General features: G+C 41.1%; 1 long non-coding RNA gene across 3 annotated transcripts in view; it reads left to right on the forward strand.

Moving 5' to 3' along the window:
- LOC144772429 (uncharacterized) overlaps positions 1-19,774 on the forward strand; it is a 1,363,881-nt gene that overhangs the window by 992,752 nt on the left and 351,355 nt on the right. The window contains exon 6 of one of the 3 annotated variants that reach the window (XR_013599740.1): positions 907-1,029. The exons of the other annotated variants lie outside the window; for them this stretch is intronic. This is a non-coding gene — a long non-coding RNA (uncharacterized LOC144772429). Of the gene's footprint in view, positions 1-906; positions 1,030-19,774 lie in introns of those variants that run through there. 3 annotated transcript variants of the gene reach the window in all.

The following is a 19,774-nucleotide window of genomic DNA, read 5'->3' on the forward strand; positions in this document are numbered from 1 at the left end:
TCATACATTGGCTAGGGTTGAAGACTTTAAAACAGGCCATAATATAATTTTACATTTTAGGGGTTGATGTAATTCAATGTGTAATATAGGCACTGTATAAAATCCTTAAGCATATTGATTGGGAGCATTTCATCAAACCAGATGCCGTCAAAATGCTGGTGTGGTTTATCACTTTTCTAGCTCATTCTCTCTTTCTGTTCTTAAAATGCTTTGGATAAACAGCCCAACGCAACTCACTTTGATTATTGTAGTATATTTTATAGCAGTAGATTGTACTGGTGCTTTTGCTAAGTACATGTTTTTCTCTATTTAGAGCTCTTTGGAAGGGTAAAAAATCATTCCTGGGCTGAATTGGGATCTTGCCTATAAAATACAATGGGGAAATGGTAAACTAGGTCTGGCTGGAAAGGGGATAACAATTCTAACCATTTTTAAAAACTCTCAAAAAGGCGATACACAGGTTTATCTAAATGAACAAGTACAACTGAAAACTAAATTACAGACTTTTATTTACTGTCAAGGAAGTCTAAAACCCTCTGTATAATTTATTTGGACAAGTCATAATTGTAAATGTAAGGTGGATCTACTGCTTACATGTGTTGCTATCTCCTGGCTAAACGACCGCATTTTGCAACGATAGAACGCTCGCAAGGGCTGTAGCAAGCGCGTAATGGTAAGATAAATGCTCAGAGAAGTAGCTAGCAACATCACAAATTTACCGGCAGTTAAAACCAGTACGGACAACATGTAGCGGGTAACGCACTGAACGCATATTGTGATTTTCTAAAACAGTATGTTTAGAGATGTTAACAGAGTGTATTTAATGTGGACTAACAAACAGCAGTTACTTAGTGAGATAGAATGAACTTTAAGAGTTACAAAGTGTATCATTTGTTTAATTTTCAGGTGTTCCCTGATGAAGGTGCTGATTGCACCGAAATGCATTGGAAAGACTGATATGTACGCCTAATTTGATCAAATAAGAATGAAAACGTGTATCAACATATGGATTTGAGAATTAAAGAATTTTGATCAACTAACCCATTGGATGAACTTTATCATTTATTAGAGCTGGCATCCAGCACATGAAGCCAGTGCCTAGGGTGACACGCTTGTGAGGTAACAAGCGCGCAACCAGTGGAGCTATCAGATACACCTCAGGAGGGAGGTGATACCCCAGAGCACGGTCTAAAAACGCATACAAACACGAAGGAGCGGTGCACAACCCATTGTCCAGAAGTAATAAATATAACTCACGAAAATCTAATAGTTGCTTGGGTTCATGGGACAAATACAGATGATCCAAGAATATTCTATATTAAATGATTTACTGATCAAGCTCACTTAGAATGCAAGATCTGTTATGATAATTTATGATTTTAACATAGTCCTGAGTCCATCTAAAAATTGAACCTCCAGAAAGGAATCAAAACACATAACTTTATATAAGTTGTGGGTAAACCTGGTTAGAGCCCTGCGCTATACTCCCTAAAACCCTACTTACAGTCTAGAGTGATGTACAAAACAGACTGAAACAACACTTGGGAGTGATCTCAATATTTTCTTATATGCAACAACATGTATTATCCAACTCGTAGTCCATGTTGAATAGGTGGTAATATATCCATCAGCCACATCACAGAATAATTTGAGACTGTTCTTCCACATTAATTCATCCGGTATACCAACAACATATTCTTCACAGCCAACTTTTCCAAGGCCTATCCACTAATCATGTCTGATCTCAAATTCAAAAATATGTCCATTTTCCTGAAGTTGATGTATTAGCCTTCAAATTATGGCCAATTCACTCCCAAGTTTTTAACATGTCTTTGCTATGACAACAGCATTGCACAATTCCCCCTCCCCCATCCAATTAGGACTATTTTCAAGTTTCCTCCTCTCTTTAGTTCATATCGTGCTTTTCAAGTTGTCTAGATATTCAAAAATGTAATCTAGACGGAGACCATCTACTGATATTTCCGAAGCCACTTTGAAATGTCAGTAGCCCAGAGACAGTCTCTGTGAAGGTGCTGATATTAAAATCTATGTTAAATACCTGTCTCACCTATTGACACTTTAAATTGTAACTGACCAGTGGCATAGCTTTGTTACAAGCCGGAGCACCTGTAAACACACCAGATTTAACGACCGTATATTGAGCTAGTAGAATATCAGAACCTGAAATGAAAAGGATGTCTGTACTAGTTCTAGATACTGAAAAAGTATTTGACTGAGCTTTTTGTACTTTCTAGTATCCCTTTTCCCAGCACTGACCAATATTTATTTTATGGATTCATGCACTTTACGCAGCACAGGTGTATTTGTATGGGTCAATAATCATGATTCTTCTATGTTCCTTTGTTATAGAGGAACATGACAAGTGTGCCCACTCTCTCCTCTAAGCAAAGCTTTATATTTAAAGAAAATGAAGGCTAAACTAAAATTGGACCTACAATACTGCCATTCGGATCACTGAAAGAATATCGACTACCACAATATCGAGTACCCAAAATATCGAGGTGAAAATATCTACTACAAAAATATCGAGTTTGTATGTACAAACAGGTAAGTACAAAAATATCGACTACAAAATATCGTTTACAAAAATATCGTTGTAAAAAATATCGACTTTACTAAAAACAATGTTTAATTACATTAATATAAAAAAATAATTACTAAAATATAATTAACAATACTTAAAATAACTTTTAATAATTAAATATTTAATGAAAGTAAAAAAATATATATATTTTTAATCATATTTCTTAAAACATATATATATAGTAACAACATTTAATTAAATAATAGGCAATATTGTATATGTACCCCAAAAACCCAAAACTGACCCTGAACCCTAAAAATACCCCTTTACCCAAAAACTAAAAACTGACCCTGAACCCTAAAAATAACCCTTTACCCAAAAACTGAAAACTGACCCTGAACCCTAAAAATACCCCTTTACCCAAAAACTGAAAACTGACCCTGAACCCTAAAAATACCCCTTGACCCAAAAACTGAAAACTGACCCTGAACCCTAAAAATACCCCTTTACCCAAAAACTGAAAACTGACCCTGAACCCTAAAAATACCCCTTTACCCAAAAACTGAAAACTGACCCTGAACCCTAAAAATACCCCTTTACCCAAAAACTGAAAACTGACCCTGAACCCTAAAAATACCCCTTTACCCAAAAACTGAAAACTGACCCTGAACCCTAAAAATACCCCTTTACCCAAAAACTAAAAACTGACCCTGAACCCTAAAAATACCCCTTTACCCAAAAACTGAAAACTGACCCTGAACCCTAAAAATACCCCTTTACCCAAAAACTAAAAACTGACCCTGAACCCTAAAAATACCCCTTTCATTTAACATAATTAGCAATTAATCAATTAAATAAAATTAATTACCAATTACATTTTAATTAATTAACAAACATTTTTTAATTAACAATTAATTAAATATTACTACCAATTATTAAATTAACATATTTAATTAATTATAATTAAATTACTTCCCACCCTATTCCCCTATAAACCCACAACCCGCTAGAGAAAATACATTATTTTAATTGACATAATTAGCAATTAATCAATTAAATAAAATTAATTACCAATTAAATTTTAAATAATTAACATATATTATTTAATTACCAATTAATTAATTATTACTACCAATTAATAAATTTACATATTTAATTAATTATAATTAAATTACTTCCCACCCTATTCCCCTATAAACCCACAACCCGCTAGAGAAAATAAATTATTTTAATTGACATAATTAGCAATTAATCAATTAAATAAAATTAATTACCAATTAAATTTTAAATAATTAACATATATTATTTAATTACCAATTAATTAATTATTACTACCAATTAATAAATTTACATATTTAATTAATTATAATTAAATTACTTCCCACCCTATTCCCCTATAAACCCACAACCCGCTACAGAATTAAATTACACAATAATTAAAAAAATAATTAATTAAAAAAATAAAAAAATAAATTGACACTTTTCACACATATTATAACATAAACACACTATAAATAATTAAATATTATTTAAAAAACTATATTTTTTACTATCTAGATTATATACTTGGATATTTTCACTGTCTATATTATTTACAGTCGATATTACTTCACTTACCTTAAAAACGATATTTTGGCTGTCGATATTCTGTCTAGTCGATATTTTCTCCAAACGATATTTAAAACTCGATATTCTGTCCAGACGATATTTTGGAGTCGATATTATGTCTGTGCACCCTGCCATTCCATTGGTGGAGAATTCAAAATATTGATCTATGTAGGTGGTGTTGTGACTGGAATGAAAATCTACAGACCGTTGAGTCAACAGAAAATGCTTCTTGCAGAACTGGAAAATGTTTGGATTATAAACTAAACCATTCTAAGATCTAAACTATTTGCTATAGTAAATGCAAATATACCACTTCCCTCAGACACAAAGGCAAAACTACAGAGAACACAATATCAGGTTGGTTATGGAATTAAGAATAATTATGAAAGTACTAGTTAAACAAAACAAATGGTGCTCTTACAAAGTGATTTACTTATCTGTATCTATGATTGGGTGCTGCAACCTAATTAAAGAGACTATTCCCCCCAAAAGTTCAAGGCACTTCAACTATATCTGTCAAGCACATTTTACATAAATTAGAACATGTTCTTAACAGTTTTATCCATATCAGTATTTAAATTGCGTCTGTTACAATTGATAGTGGTCTCCCACACTTGATGGTATATTTCTGATTAGCTTTAAATAGAATTGATTGAGGCACTAAATTAAATATTGCTATTCCAAGATGTTTAGCCAATATAGTTTAAGGCTCGCCAGAAATCTGTGCGAAAAAAAGGAATATGTCTCCGACATTACAGGAAAATGTTTCAAGATAATTCAATAGCTTCTTTAACACCCATGAAATCTTACAAATTATTTAGCTTATTAGCTGTGGACAAGTCATGTAATTTGGTGAGCTACAGAAAGATTTCCCAGTTTCACTTTGGTCAGACATTTTGATGATTTAGATGATTTTAACTTTATATCCCCAACCACCCTTTCATAGAGTAACACGCCATGAGGTTACCAATTCACAAATACTTTAATGGTTATTTCTGTGTACATTTATTGAATTCATAATTGTATATATCACATCCAGAGTAGGCATAGCCATTAACAACAGGCTCTCTCAGTCTAGTTTTCATAGGGGCATGTAGTCTGGCTCGTCTTTGATTCATGGAAAATGATACTGAAAGGCAGCTCAAAAGTTTTCATGCCCTTTTGGGTAAATCAGGATGGTTCATTTAACCCTGCAAAGCGAGCAGAAAGGCCATCAACACATCTCCTGGCAGACAGATATCTCCCTGTCTACTGTGAAGGAACTGTCCTATATATAAGAAGTATCCTATCGGGATATTCTCTGTGAGGTTCTCCTTCTTTACCCTAGAAAATAAGGGACCTTGTTGTTTCCTCCGGAATGCCGCTATGCTAATGGTGGAGGGGAAGTGAAATCCTATTTTGGTCAAGGTCAGGGTTCAGGAGAATGCGTCTCAATATGCTGCTGTAATTCCCCGCTTTGCCGGATCGTCTGGTGTGAGATGTAGAGGTTGCTCGATGTGAAGGACAAGCTTTCAAGCCCACTCATCCCTTTCACCTCCCAAATGTGGGCACTGACTGTGTCTGTGGAGTCTGAGAGGGCAACCTTTAACATCATTGTCTTGAAGCAGTGACATAAATAGCAGCACGGACTCCCTGTTGGCCACAACAAAGAACATCACACCAGTTACGAGTAGTAGGCCTGTGGCACATGGATAAGTTGATCCACTTTGAAATTATTACTATAATAAATACTCTGTCTTTATAGCTGTCAGGGTAATGATATAAACATGAAACAATACACATATATTAAATTAAATTAGAATTATCTTTCTGAAGTCTATTAGCATACCCGCAGAGAGATGTAAAGACATCTGGGTAGACCGGAAGATGATGATTGGCTTGCAGCATGCAGATATCAGGGGGGAGTGTCCATCAGGGCTGGATTTTGATTGATACAACTGAAATGTTTCACAGAGCTTGTTATACCAGGACCAGGCTCTACACAATGAGTTGGCTAAGAGGTTGCAATCATAGGGGTTTATACTCCTGCACACTGTATGGGACAGCCCAAAGGTTTGACATTTTGGATGTGGGTGAAATGGACTGGTGGGTGCAGGCTAAAGAACAGGTGAATAAGGCGAGAAGATGCCCAAAATGTTCGCAAAAATATGGGCCTCGGGGAGAGATGTAGACGAGGAGGGACTATCGGGGGTAATGTCCGGGAAGTCCACAGATGTGCAAAGACTAGGTGTGATGGCTCATCTGAGAATAATACAAATGTTTGTGCAGAAAGGCCATTTTCTGGGAGAATATGACTGAAAATGTAACTACAGTAAATCCTTTTTATAGTTATAAAACTCAGTAAAACAGAGCTTTTAAGAACAAGTGTGAACCTATTTAAAAGTGTAAGTTGCCTTTTTGAATTGAATTGAAAATGTGACTTCATACTCTTAAGCTGATTCAACTTCATATTTTACAAAAATAAATCTACTCATTTATATTTCTAATCACATATGTTTAAAATATCATTCTAATATGATGGCCTATGTTAAACATTGAAAGAATATATTGGCCCGATTCACAAAGGTAAACTTAGACGTAAGTCTAACTTTACGACTTTCGGTATTGACAAAGGGCATTTACTACTCGTAAATCCCCTTTGTGAATACCAAAAGTTTAACTTTATGACTTTCGGTATTCACAAATGACATTTAGAAGTAGTAAATGCCCTTTGTCAATACCAAAAGTCGTAAACCTAGACTTTCGTCTAGCTTTACCTTTGTGAATCAGACCCATTGAGTTTAAATAAATCTCTACTGTAAACATTTCTAAGTGCTGTACAATCAGTAAACTTATTTTGTTATAATTCAGAGAAAAGAAATTCATTAGTACCTTGATAATATGAAAAGTACAACTGCTTCTCAGTTGTTCTCAGTGCCACTGCAACTATTATGTCCATATTAAGGTTGCAGGAATGGACCACCTCTGTTGTTCTATCTATATAGGAAGTTACTAAGAATTATGATGGACAAAGTAGGCATGGGCTTCCACCAATATTCAGATGACACTCAGATCTTCTGAAAGATCTCCTTTGTCCTTTGCATATGTACCTTTATGTGTATTGTACCTACACAATTAGATGTCTACTGATCTCATGTAATTTAATCCAGAGAGAATTGAATGTTTCCTCGTTTGACAGCCTCATGATTCAAACTCTTGTAATGTGCTAAATGCACACCCTTCCAATACTCGTTGCTATGCCTAGAAAACTCAGAGTCCCACATACTGGATGTGGGTGGTGCACTGCAGCACACATGCAGTTCATGTTTTTTTTTTAGAAGTAAATATATTTGCCCTTGCTAATACATGCTTCAAGGCGGTACTAGCAAGGTCTGACTAATTTAGTAGATTAGGCTTTGCGTCAAAACCTGTGGATATTTGTGCTGATCTCTACCAGTAATCCCCTCCCCTTTGATGCGAAGCCGCACGAAAGAGCAAAGTTGATTTTACAATGGAAAAAAGAACCCTTGATTTTGTGCTACCCAGTAAATACCCTTGAGACTTTGCGTTTCTTTGCAACACATTGCATGGCTTTGCGTCAATGCAAAGCCTTAGTAAATCAAGGCCTTTAAAGACAATAAGCTTGCCAAATCCATTGATTTCTGAGAAGATTGGATTTCTTTCTAACTATAGACCAATGAAACAAATCAGATACTGTTGAACTGATCCTCCGCCGAAGCTGAACTTCATTTCTGCAATGCGATGCTGATAGCGCACCCAATTGTAAAGCATGTAATTACACTTCTTACGCCAAATCTCATAACATACCCATTAGTATATTTTACGACGTCTGAATTTCACTTTGCAGCATTCATAATCTCAGCCCCGGCCCGTGGAGGGAGTTACGGTGGGTCAGGGAGGCGGGGAGGGGGAGGGTGCTAATGCGATTCAGTGTGCGCTACGAAATTCGTTTTATTAATTAAATTGTTTACTTACCTGCAATTATCTATATGCCGGTTTTTAGCACCCTCCACCCTGCCCCTCCCCCTCCCCACCTCCCTGCCCCACCGTAACTCCCTCCACGGGCCGCGGCTGCATAATCTTAAAGAGGCAAACCTTGTGATCTGTAATTTATAGTGTCTAATATTTATCCTAATATCGCTTGTTTCTACACCACCTACCTGCATACATAGTTTGAGTGTCCATACCATTTAAGGGCCTGATTTACATCTGCGTGGATGGGTTACTCCGTCACAACCATGACGGCTAGCCTGTCTGCAGAAATATGAATCCAATTGGATATAATGTGATTTATATATAAATATATATATAATTTTTTTTGATTGTGGATATATGCTTAAAGGGCAGAGACTTGCGTATTAGTATGGAAACCCCCCGAGAGTAGGAGCTATAGTTGGAAAAAATTTGATGGGATACCCAAGTGGAGGCAAATATGGATGGGCCCATGGGAGTGAAATGTGTCCTTTAGAAATACTATATCAATTGAGTGCATTCCCACATGCTTCAACACCTGTCTGCATTTACGTGGATTAACCCCTTGCGTGCGTCGGACGGCCCCCGGCCATCGATGTCACGGTGGGCGTGTGCGAAGGATGGCTGTGGGCTGTCCGAACCCTGCCTACTCATTAATTCGCCCGCACCGCGGGGGAATATGCGCAGCGCGCACGGGGTTAATGAGTCCCCTGAGGTTCCAGGACATGACATCTGCTTGAGCTCAAACATCAGCCTGCATTGCCATACAATGGATACATTATATGCTGCATTGTGCTGTAAGAGAGTCGAACTGGCTGCTCATTGAGAGAATTCAAAAACAATGTCCTATACAAAAAAATCCTGTAATCCTTTACCCTCTACCCCCTCTTATCCCTACCATATTTGGCGGCTGACTGCCTAGCACATCCCTCGTATATCAACATCACAAACTTCAGAACTTCTCATAGCCAAGTATTGCTGCAAATTATCCCTTGAGTTAACATGACTGGGGGTTGGTAATGTCCCGTCGACTCGCACATCCTATAGTAGAAAGGTTATAACAAGGTATCTACAGCTTCATTCCATACATAAACATCTCAGACAAAAACAAGATTAGCATTATACTTGTAGTGCTAACTCCTCCGGTGGCTGAGGCATGAGCCTATGCACAGGCCAATGGTCAACCATACTGGAAGAGGTCCATGCTGGCACCAGAGTGGACGTCCGTCTGCAAACTTCAGGGGACTGCCGGCGGGAGGCCTGCTGCTTCTCAGAGAAGTGTTTACAAAAATATTGCACTTCCGTGAGATGTTCAATAACCCATGTTTTACTGTTGACATCTACTTGCAGGCGAGCCAGATGAAGCATGCCACAGTGGAGGCCAAGGTTCCGAAGCTTGGCCATCACTCCCATGTACATACACTGGGCATCTTGGACAAGGATGGTAAAGTCCGGAAACATGGATAAGGTGGAGCCTTGTCACTGTAGTGGGTTCTTCTCCCTAGCTATGCTCAAGGCAGAGTTACTGTTCCTGAAATTCAATACTCCTGTGATTTTCAGCCTAGGCGGGTAACCTGGATTAGGACGCGGTCCTTGCTACCGGTGGGCCCGCTCTACCACAAATGTAGTCGTGAAGGAGTCTTCACCGAAAAGATCCACCAGTATCCGTTCAACAAATTGATCTATGCGCTCAGTATTCATAGATTCTGGCACTCCCAGAATGCATAGGTTATGCCTCCTACTCCTCGCTTCCCAGTCTTCCTTCTTAATGGCAATCGTTCTCATCTGTATCTCAAGCTTGTCCAGCCTTTTGCGCGGTTTGGGCCTCTCCATCTTCATGATCTGACACATTACCCTCAACAGAATTCAGCCTTAGCTCATGTCGGTCAATGCACTCCCCCTTTTTGTCCAATCTCTTATATAGCGCATCAAACCTCCCATTGAGTGCTTTGAATCCAGATCGCAGCTCCGCTATGAGCACATCTGTGCCCGTCTCCGCCCGCCCCCGATGCCACATCCTCAGCCATGTCTTGGTTTTGTGCTGTACTCTGTATTTTACTGCGTCATAGGGCAACCTGCGCTGTTTAGGATCCCGGCATGCAATGCTCTACTGCATGCGTTCGTGGGCTAAAGCTGTACTGTTCCCTTGGTCATGTGCGGCCTAGCCCCAATTCAAGCCAGCCACCACCTCTGCCCCCAGCAGCCCATCACTTCCTGTCTTGGCTCTGTCCAACAGTGGGCAAAAGGATTCCCTGGGTGACCCTGCTGTGTAGGTCTGCGGATGGGGCGTTTCCCCACAAGCACCGGTCCACGGCCCTCCCCAACCATAGTGGAAGCAGTGAATATATGTTGATGATTCTCCAATACTGTGGTAGAGAGAGGTCAACGGCCTATGGTCTCCCCTCACCCCTCCAGGCACATCATGCTGGCCAGCAGGTGCATTACTACTCCACTCGACCGGGAGCTATCTCAGGAGGATCACCAGCGAGGCAGGCAAGGTCAACAACGGGGAGGGAGGAAGATGCAAGCAAGGGAGCAGACGTGGGGTAGCCCGACGATCCTGGAGGGCCTACACATGGGGCCTAGGCCCTTCTGTAATCCCTGTCACCTCCAGACCCCCGGGAGAATAGCACAAGCCGCCCTTATCTCTCCAAGGGATGTAACTCCATGTAGTCACCCTCCACTCTCCTTTGCTGCATCACAGGTTCCACTGCTTCTTTCTCCAGCAGGACTCCGGTACTGATTCACTCACGCCCCCTAGAAGCACCCCTCCACCACGAGGCCTATGGCAGGCCAGCGTACGGGCCCACGCAAGTCAGCACTCCGTTCCACAGAAGGCATCCGCAACGGACGGATTCTAGGCAGGGAACCCCGCCACATCTCAGGCACCACCTCCAGCACCCTAACTGTTCTGCTCTCTCTCCTCTGCCTCATACTGATGCAGCGGACCTCTGTTGCGTAGTCTGACTAGGTCGCGAGAGTCGGGCCATCTCCGCCATTGGGGTCCCAACAGCTCCACTGCAGCTCTCCCATGCTGCAACCATCAGTACAGCCTTGCAGAATATATATAGGGATGCTAGTCAGCACTCTTATCTGTAGGGATGCCAGCTGCTAAGCCTCCATGGACTGGGATTCGCCGGGATGCCGACTGAGCTTCAACTTCACACGTCCATTCCGGTTGGTGGCTTGCCACGCCCCCTAATGTGATGTATTTTTTCGGCGGACAAGATATCCGTCACCATTGTGATGAAGTAACCCATCCCCAAGATATAAATTGGCCCTTAGTTATAAGGGATGGTTAATTTCCAAAAGGCGTAACCATCAGTTGCTGCCCCAACTGCACCCAAATGGCTACAGTGCCGTGAAAAATATTAAATACAATTGTTAAAATATTTCTTGCTAGTCAGAAGGGACTAAGGATAAAGAGTAGGAATAAAGTGAAATGTAAAAGTTCTGATTTAAATGCAGCGTTCTCAAGTTGTCATTTCTGAAATCGTTGCACCTGGTACTTGTACTGATTAATTTATCAGAAAATCAAACATGCATGTATTAGATTACTAGGAACGCTACTTAAAGATTCTACTCATTACAGAATTTGTTTTGGAGTCTTCTATCATGGCATCCTGGTGCCTTGCCCGGCTATTTGTTGGGACACCCTTCATTCAAGAAGAGTTCATGTAATAATTCTATAGAGCAGCATAATGGAAGAAGATGACTACTAAGGCGTATTGCATGGAGCCTCTCAGATGAAGCTTGGCACAATGCAAATACATAGGAGAAACGTTTCTTAAATAACAATTTCAATTTCCCCACAGATTGTCTCATTTAACCTGATTTGTCAAATTATAAAAGGACTCTAGGTATAAAATTCTGTGGTAAAACAGGAATTGCCACACTACTGTTGGTCACCCGATCGTACTTTGTGAGGAGGACTTCCCAGGTTATAGTCCACAACTGTGGGCCTCAGTGTGCATGTGTGCAAAAATAATAATAATATAAAAAATAATTCATACATAATAAAATATATATATTGTGTGTAACCTTGGTATTGTCAGTTAGGCAACCTTTCTAATAAAGTGTCTTTAACTTTCAAAAATAAACAGACTAATCAGTTATAACTGACCAAATTCAGTGTTATAGTTAGTTAGAAAACATTTGCAGATAATATATTGTAATGTACATAGGTACTTATAAACTGCGTGGCTACTCCACAGAGTGTCCCGCTGAAGGACCACAAGACAGGCACCAGAGCCAAAGTCCCAAAAGAGCGAGAAAACTATTGCTGGAAAAGCCATGTTTTAGCTGTTTCCTGAAAGTAAGCAGATCCTGGACCTGACTGAGGGACAATGGCAGATAATTCCATGCGCGGGCGGCCAGCACTTGAAAGGAGCGACTGCCCACACGGGAGCGGGCAAACTTGTGGAAGGACGTCAGAAACTGCACTGAGGACCTCACGGCTCTTTGCGGCTCATAGTGCTGGATCCTCTTCCTAAGATATACGGCTCCAGTATCATGAAGTGCCCTTGAAAGCCAGAACCAGAGCTTTAAACTGAATCCTCTTGTGGACCGGCAGCCAGTGCAAGGCCTTCAAATGGATGGGCATATGTGCTCTGAGCCCCACTGTTAGACCTGGCATCATTGGCATGAGTCTCCCTTCTATTTTTGACGGATTGCCTCCTCTGTTTTGATATGTTTTTGCTGGATTGATGCTTTGGGCCCTCTGCCACTGCTAATCAGTGCCACAGTGCAAGTGCTCCCCATTTTAAATTGATATACTGATTGGATTCCATGATTGAGTTATTTGATTTATCTGTCAGCCCCTAGAACACTGCACAATGTGTGCCCAGGGCTTGTAAGTCAAATGCTGCTGGTGGGCTTGCAGCACTGGTTGTGCCACCCACAGCAGCAGATTGTAAAAATGTGTCTCAGGCCTGCCATTGCAAGGCCTGTGTGCAGTCTAGCACTGCCATGTCGACTTGGCCAAGTGCACCCACTTACCAGTCCCTAAACCTTCCCTTTGCTTCATATTAGACACCCCTATGATAGGCCCAAGGGCAGGGTGCATTGTAAGTATACAGTAGGACATGCTCTGATGTGTGTAGCATGTTCTAATAGTGAATTACAGCCAATTTCGTTTTTCACTATTGAAGGCTACCTGTTCTCATAGGCCAGAATGGGCAGTTAAGATTATTACATTCTTATAATCCTAACTGACTCGGTAGAAATTCGAATTTAGTATGCCTGAACTCAGAATAATAAAATACCTCTTTTAGTAAAGTTCATTTTAATATTCTGTGTTTGCAAATACCCCTTTTAGAAAGCAGGTATTTGCTTGCCTAACCATTTGAACCTGCCACTGCTGGGTTGTGTATTCCTTGTCTGTATTTGTGAGTGACAGGGCTGGGGAATTCCAGGAGACAGGCTGGGACAGCCCAGTGGTGAATAGAGGGATTTACATCCAGATGGGAGGGAGGAGTGCACCTGGGACCTAAATAGGGCTGGGCCTTCCCTCTACAATGCTGGCTCCACCCCCTGTGGCTTGTCTGATGTCTCTGCCCTGCACCGTGAAAGGAGAGAAGGATTCATGTCAACAGAGTGCTCCAGAGCTGTATCTTCCCTTCCCTGTGCTGGCTCCACCTCCTGTGGGGCGGCTGATGTCTCTGCCCTGCACAGTGAAAGGAAGAAGAGAGTCATGTAAACAAAGTGCTCAGGACTTGGTTTGGACTAGGCAGAGCCCTCTCTGCCTTCAGAGAACAAAGGATTTTGGGGTATAAATATTGGGACCCTGATCCGAAGAAATTAGATCACTTCTGGAACAAGAGACCTTTCTGCCAAGGAGAAGAACCAAGGAAGCTGCAGGAGTTTGGACTGCCCCTCTGCCAGTGTGCTGTTTGCTGGGTTGGCCTGCAGTGGTTGCTTCACTGCCAAGGGAAAGGAGAAGGAACTTTTTAAGGACTTTCATCTACAGAACATTCTCCAAGGGCTTGAACTGTGCTTGCCTCCTGCTGAAGTCTCAGGGACAAAAGACTTCACCTCCAGCTCCCTCCTGAATTTCCTTGCTGAGAATTCTAACTCCAGTCACTTGCGTGCCGCTGGGAGCTGGAAGCGCGACGCATCGAAGAGAAGCGTGTCGCCACCGCAGCTGGAGAAGCGAGCCTTTGTTGCATCTCCCTGGAAGCGAGTGTTCATCGAAGCTGTCTGCTGTCGCATCACCGGAGAAGCATAACGCCATTGTGAGAGTCGCCACCGCATCACCGGAGAAGCGTGTCGCAGGGCCTGCCACGGCTCCAAAGTACAGAGTCGTCGCAAAGCTGCCATGGCATCATCGCATCGTCATCACATCGCCGCATCAAGGGCGTCATCGCATCGCCATCGCATCGCCGCATCACGGGCGCCATCTTCTCGCATCGCAACTGGATCATCGCATTGCATCAAGGCGCCATCTTGCGCACCACAACGGGCCCTCAGGCCGAGAATCTACGCATCACCTCTGCACCGGTAAGGCTCACGACGAGTCCTCTACTCTGCTCAAGCATTGAGGAAGGACGCAACCGTTCCCCCGGGTCACGGAACCGACGCATCTCCCCTTTTGCGAGCCTTTTGTTCACTTTGTGTTACGCATCAAGGTACTTTGTTGAGAACTTTGTCGCATTTAACAGCAACTTGATCTAAGAGACTTTAATCATCATCTAAGTAACCTTAAGTGTAGTATTGTGGATTTTTGTCGTTTGTGGTCTTGTGTTAAGTCTACATAAAGGATACTTATTTTTATAAAACCTGTGTTGTGTCCATCTGTAGTGTTTTCACTGTATTACTGTGTATATTCATAAATGCTTAACACACTGCCTCTGAGATAAGCCTGTCTGCTCATGCTAAGCTACCAAGGGGATGAGCAGGGGTTATTAAGGAGTGTAATCCCCTTATCCTGACTTAGAAGTAAGGGTCCCTATTTGGACAAAGAAAATAACCATTGCCAACTAGAGACCCCCAGATCTAACACCCACCATGAGAATTGCTCTGGCCGTCGCGTTCTGAACCAACTGCAGGCAATTAAGTAAACACTCCGGTAGACCCAGATACAAAATGTTGACGTAATCCAGCCTAGATACAATTAGGGCTTGGACTACTATCTCCTATACTTGACCGGCAGCAGGGGAACACAGTTTTTAAACATTTTTAGCATGCCAAAGCAGGTGCCGGTGACAGTTTGGATCTGCGCCTTCATAGATAAGTTCAAAGACAAAAATTGATGGACAGAATCTGGGCCTAATCCATAGTTTTTTTGCTCATCATGCCATTCCAGTTTGAACCCGACTACACCACCCCAGTTGGGACCCAGTCATATGCAAATCAGTCTTGACCCTGTGCCTAATGGGAACAGTCTAGCCTGAACTGTTGGGCCAGGTCCTCCCTGGACTGGAAATAGCATCCTAGGACCGGTTTCAGGGTTTCACTCCTCTTCATCTGGCATAGCTTGACTCCAGTGGCATGGAGAGCACGGGACCCATGTCGGGTTATATCTGTCCCACTCGGGGTGACATATGCAAAAACACCAATTGATGAACAGAATGCAGAACAATGTCATACATTCACCCCTGTAGAGAGACGTGGGCCTAAATCCATTTTTTTTGCTCACCAAGACATTCCAGTTTGAACCCAGCCATATGCAAATCAGTCTTGACATTGCACCCAATGAGAACAGTCCAACCCGAACTGCCAGGCCAGGTCCTCCCTGGACAGGAAACAAGCATCCTAGGACTGATTTCGGGGTTTCACCGAAACCAGTCTCAAGGATGCTTGTTTCCAGCCCAGGGAGGACCTGGCTTGGCAGTACGGTCTGGACTGTTCCCATGAGGCACAGGGTCCAGATAGATTTGCATATGACTGGGTCCAAACTGGGGTGGTGTAGTCGGCAAAAGAATGATGGATTTAACCCAGATCTCAATGACCACGATGTTGAAAGGCCAGGATGCGCCCGCCAGTATGGCAGGCGCATCCTAATTGCAGTGGTGGGACCGCCACATTTCTGGCAGGTGGTCCCAATCACCCATCCCATCCCATTTTATTAAAAATGATAAATGTATATATATATATATGTATATATATCTATATATATATATATAGATATATATATATATATTCACTGAAAAAACCATAGGTTTCAGGCACGTTATAGTTAGAAATTTGCAGTTAAAAAACCTTTGAAATAGGTAGGTAAGTAGGTAGTTATAGTTAGGACCTACTTTCCATAGGAAATCCACAACATTCTATTTGGAATAACCTTGGCGTCGGTGGATGAATCCAAGAAAATGGCCTGCTTGGTTCCCCTCCTTCCCTGAAAGTTTAGGGTTGATTTGTCAAGTGGGGGCCGAGAAAAAAGGGGGGAGCCAAAACGTGTTTTCCCCATGCAATTTTCCATAGGGACCTTTAGCCAGGGCTACATCCCGAACGGCTGAACAGAATAACACCAAATTTGGCAGAGAGGTAGAGTTTGGTTCGCAGAATGTGCTTTTTGTTAAATGGTGTACATCCGTTCAGTAGTTTCTGAGAAAATTGCAAGTAAAATCATAGCGATATCTAGAGACAGAGTTCTACACGCGGATGGAGATCCGTTCAATTACGAGCGCGAGCTGCATGCTGATTGGCTGTGAACTGTCTGTCAACACTCGAAACCAGGAAGTGTTGTTAGCCATCTTGTGCCTCGGTAGAACCGAGTCACAAGAAAACAGTAAAACAAAATTGAGAAATAAGGGAAGGGGGCAGGATAGAAACATTCTGACCCGTTACACTTGCTCAGGGGGACGTACATGGATGTTTAGGCTCTTTTTTTATTTAAAAAAAAAAAGAAAAATCTTGGCGTAGGCGTACGGAAATACGTACAATTACGAGCAGGAGCTGCATGCTGATTGGTTGTCAATACTCCAAACCAGGAAATGTTGGCAGCCATCTTGTTTGTCGCGGGAGCCGAGTCACAAGAAAACAGTAAAACAAAGTTGAGAAATAAGGAAAGGGGGCAGGGTAGAAACATTCTGACCCTATAGTCTTGGTCAGGGGGTGGTATATGGATCTTTATGCTCAATTTTTATTTAAAAAAAAATAAAAAATGGCGGGGTACTCGTGCAGTACTTGTATGCGGTTGAAAAGGTGAAAAAAAACTAGAAGTCCATTTTATTCATTAGGTCACGGGGGGCAAATTACGGGGGCAATTTTTTTGCATAATGGGGGCTTGTAAGGTGCCCCGAGCACTGGGGAACGGCACTCCTCTGTTTTTATTTTGAAGTATGCGGGGGGTTACAGTCCTACTCCCCGCAGTCTCGGGGAGCGGCACCCCTCGGGGCTTTTTAAAAAAATATATGTTTTGAGCTCTCCCTCCCTCTCTCCCCGTACACGTCGCGGGGAACGCCACCTTTCTGGGGCAGTAATATGTAAAATGATCTTCCAGCTCCGGGTACCTGCACTGTCTTGCGTTTTTTATTAATGTTGGGTGGGCTTGATAATACGTCATTGTTAAGTCCCATAGAAGCCCATGTTCTGGTGTTAACATGGGCTTCTATGGGAAATAACAAGGCCGTATTATTAAGCTCATTATTGCCGTTTTATCGGCAGTTTCCTGCCAATAAAACGGAGATAATTTTAACACCGGTCCTTGATAATATGCACCTAAGTTTACTGGTCAAAAAAAGAGCAATGGCCATATTATTAACAAAAGGCGATACATTATCGCCGCTTTTATCGGCAGGAAACTGCTGCTAAAGCGGCGATAATGGGCTTGATAATATGCCCTTGTGAATTCCCATAGCAGCCCTGGTTAACACCATTTTTTTTTTGTTTAGGAAATTTTTATTAATAATTTGAAAAGTAATGCAAAGACATGTCATAAATAATTAGGAAAAAGTACATGTGAATTTAGTATGAAATGACATAATTAATCATAAAGAAGTGCATGAGAAGGAGGGGAAAAAGAGTAGTGAAAGAGATGAAAAGGAAAGAGGGATAGAAAAGAAAGAAAGAAAGAGAAGAATAAAAGGAAAGAGAAAAAAGAAAGAGAAGAGCAAAATTTACTACGTGGGACTAATAGCACGCAAGAAGGGAGGAGAGTTGGAAGAAAGGTATGAGGTGAAGGGAAGCCACAGTAGATCAGATTTAATTGTTAAGGGGACAGAGATGGAGGACGCAATAGATATTCTGTGTTCATCACAAATATAGTTCCACCAAGTGTAGACAGAAAGCTTAGAATTATCCTTCCAACACGATAAAATAACTTTAAATGCAAGAGCAATAAAGAAGTCTAATAACTTGGCAGAAGAGGATACAATATCGATATCATCAGATAAGGAACCTAGAAAAACATTCAATAGGGATAATGGGGAAGAGCAAGAAAACATTGGCATACAGATATTCCATACTTCAGTCCAAAATGATAAAACAGGGGAACAATCGTATAGTTGGTGTTTAAGAGTGCCAGGTTCCTTGGAACACGACCAACATAATGGTGAAGAAGCTTGAGAAAACTTATGGATACTAACTGGGGTAATAACAACTCTATGATATATAAAAAATAAAGATTGCGTAATACGTGCAGAAACAGATAATTTCAAAAGTTTGGACCATAAACGGTCCCACAATGCAACAGGTAGGGAGACATTAAGGTCAGTCTCCCAAGCAGTCTTTACATTGAATTTAGGACGTTCTGATATATTAGATAACAAAATCGAATAAACAAGAGCAGCTGTAGGTAGTTGAGTAGAAAATAAAGGATACAGTGGAGTGGTGGGGGTGAAGGAAGAAAACGAATCAGGTGAGGAGAGAAAAGACAAGTGAGATTGAATAGAAGAGGTTATAATGGCATATTCAGTAATAAACGATGAAGGCAAATGAAATACATTTTGCAAATCTGGAACCAGGTTAACACTTTAACCTGGTCTGCTTTGGAAATTTACAAGGGCCTATTATCAAGCCCATTATCGCCGCTTTATCGGCAGTTTCCTGCCTATGAAAGCGGCGATATTGTATCGTCTTTTGTTGATAATATGCCCCTTCATTTCTATGATAGTATGTAAAACTTTCCTATTTTTTGTGTAGCAGTTGTGCTCTATACGCATGCGCAGCCTCGTTTCGAAGCCCATGTTTTTTTCTTTTTCTTCAAATTCAACAAGCAAACCTTTATTTATTGCAGGTAGTAAATTTGTCGCTTTCTTTTCCCGGGTCATGTCTGTGTGTCATCCGCTGCTGTACTTTTGTAATATAATAATAATCATATTTTTCTATATTTATTTGAAAGGTAGTGCTGAGGCGTCAAACGTTGATTACATACTCCGTCCACCGCCATTTTAGTAGTTTTTCACCTTTATTTTTATTATATCTGTTACTTAGAACTCAGTAGTTAGAACTCAGTAGTTTTCAATCCTAGTCTTGAATGTATTACTATAGTATTTCAACATTATTTTTATTGTGGACCGTCATACCCCCCCACAAAATAAAAGAACTATGTTGTTTTTTTAAATTAACTTTTATTAAAACAATACATGTAAACAAAACTCAATTATAACTATATTAGAAGCAACTAGAAAAATAACTTTAACAACAAACAATATTATAAAAAAATTGTGAAATAGACTCCAAAAGATGTCCGATTGGTAATCTGCAAAA

The sequence above is a fragment of the Lissotriton helveticus genome, chromosome 8 (assembly GCF_964261635.1).
Source record: "Lissotriton helveticus chromosome 8, aLisHel1.1, whole genome shotgun sequence".
In the NCBI taxonomy this organism is placed as follows: domain Eukaryota; kingdom Metazoa; phylum Chordata; class Amphibia; order Caudata; family Salamandridae; genus Lissotriton; species Lissotriton helveticus.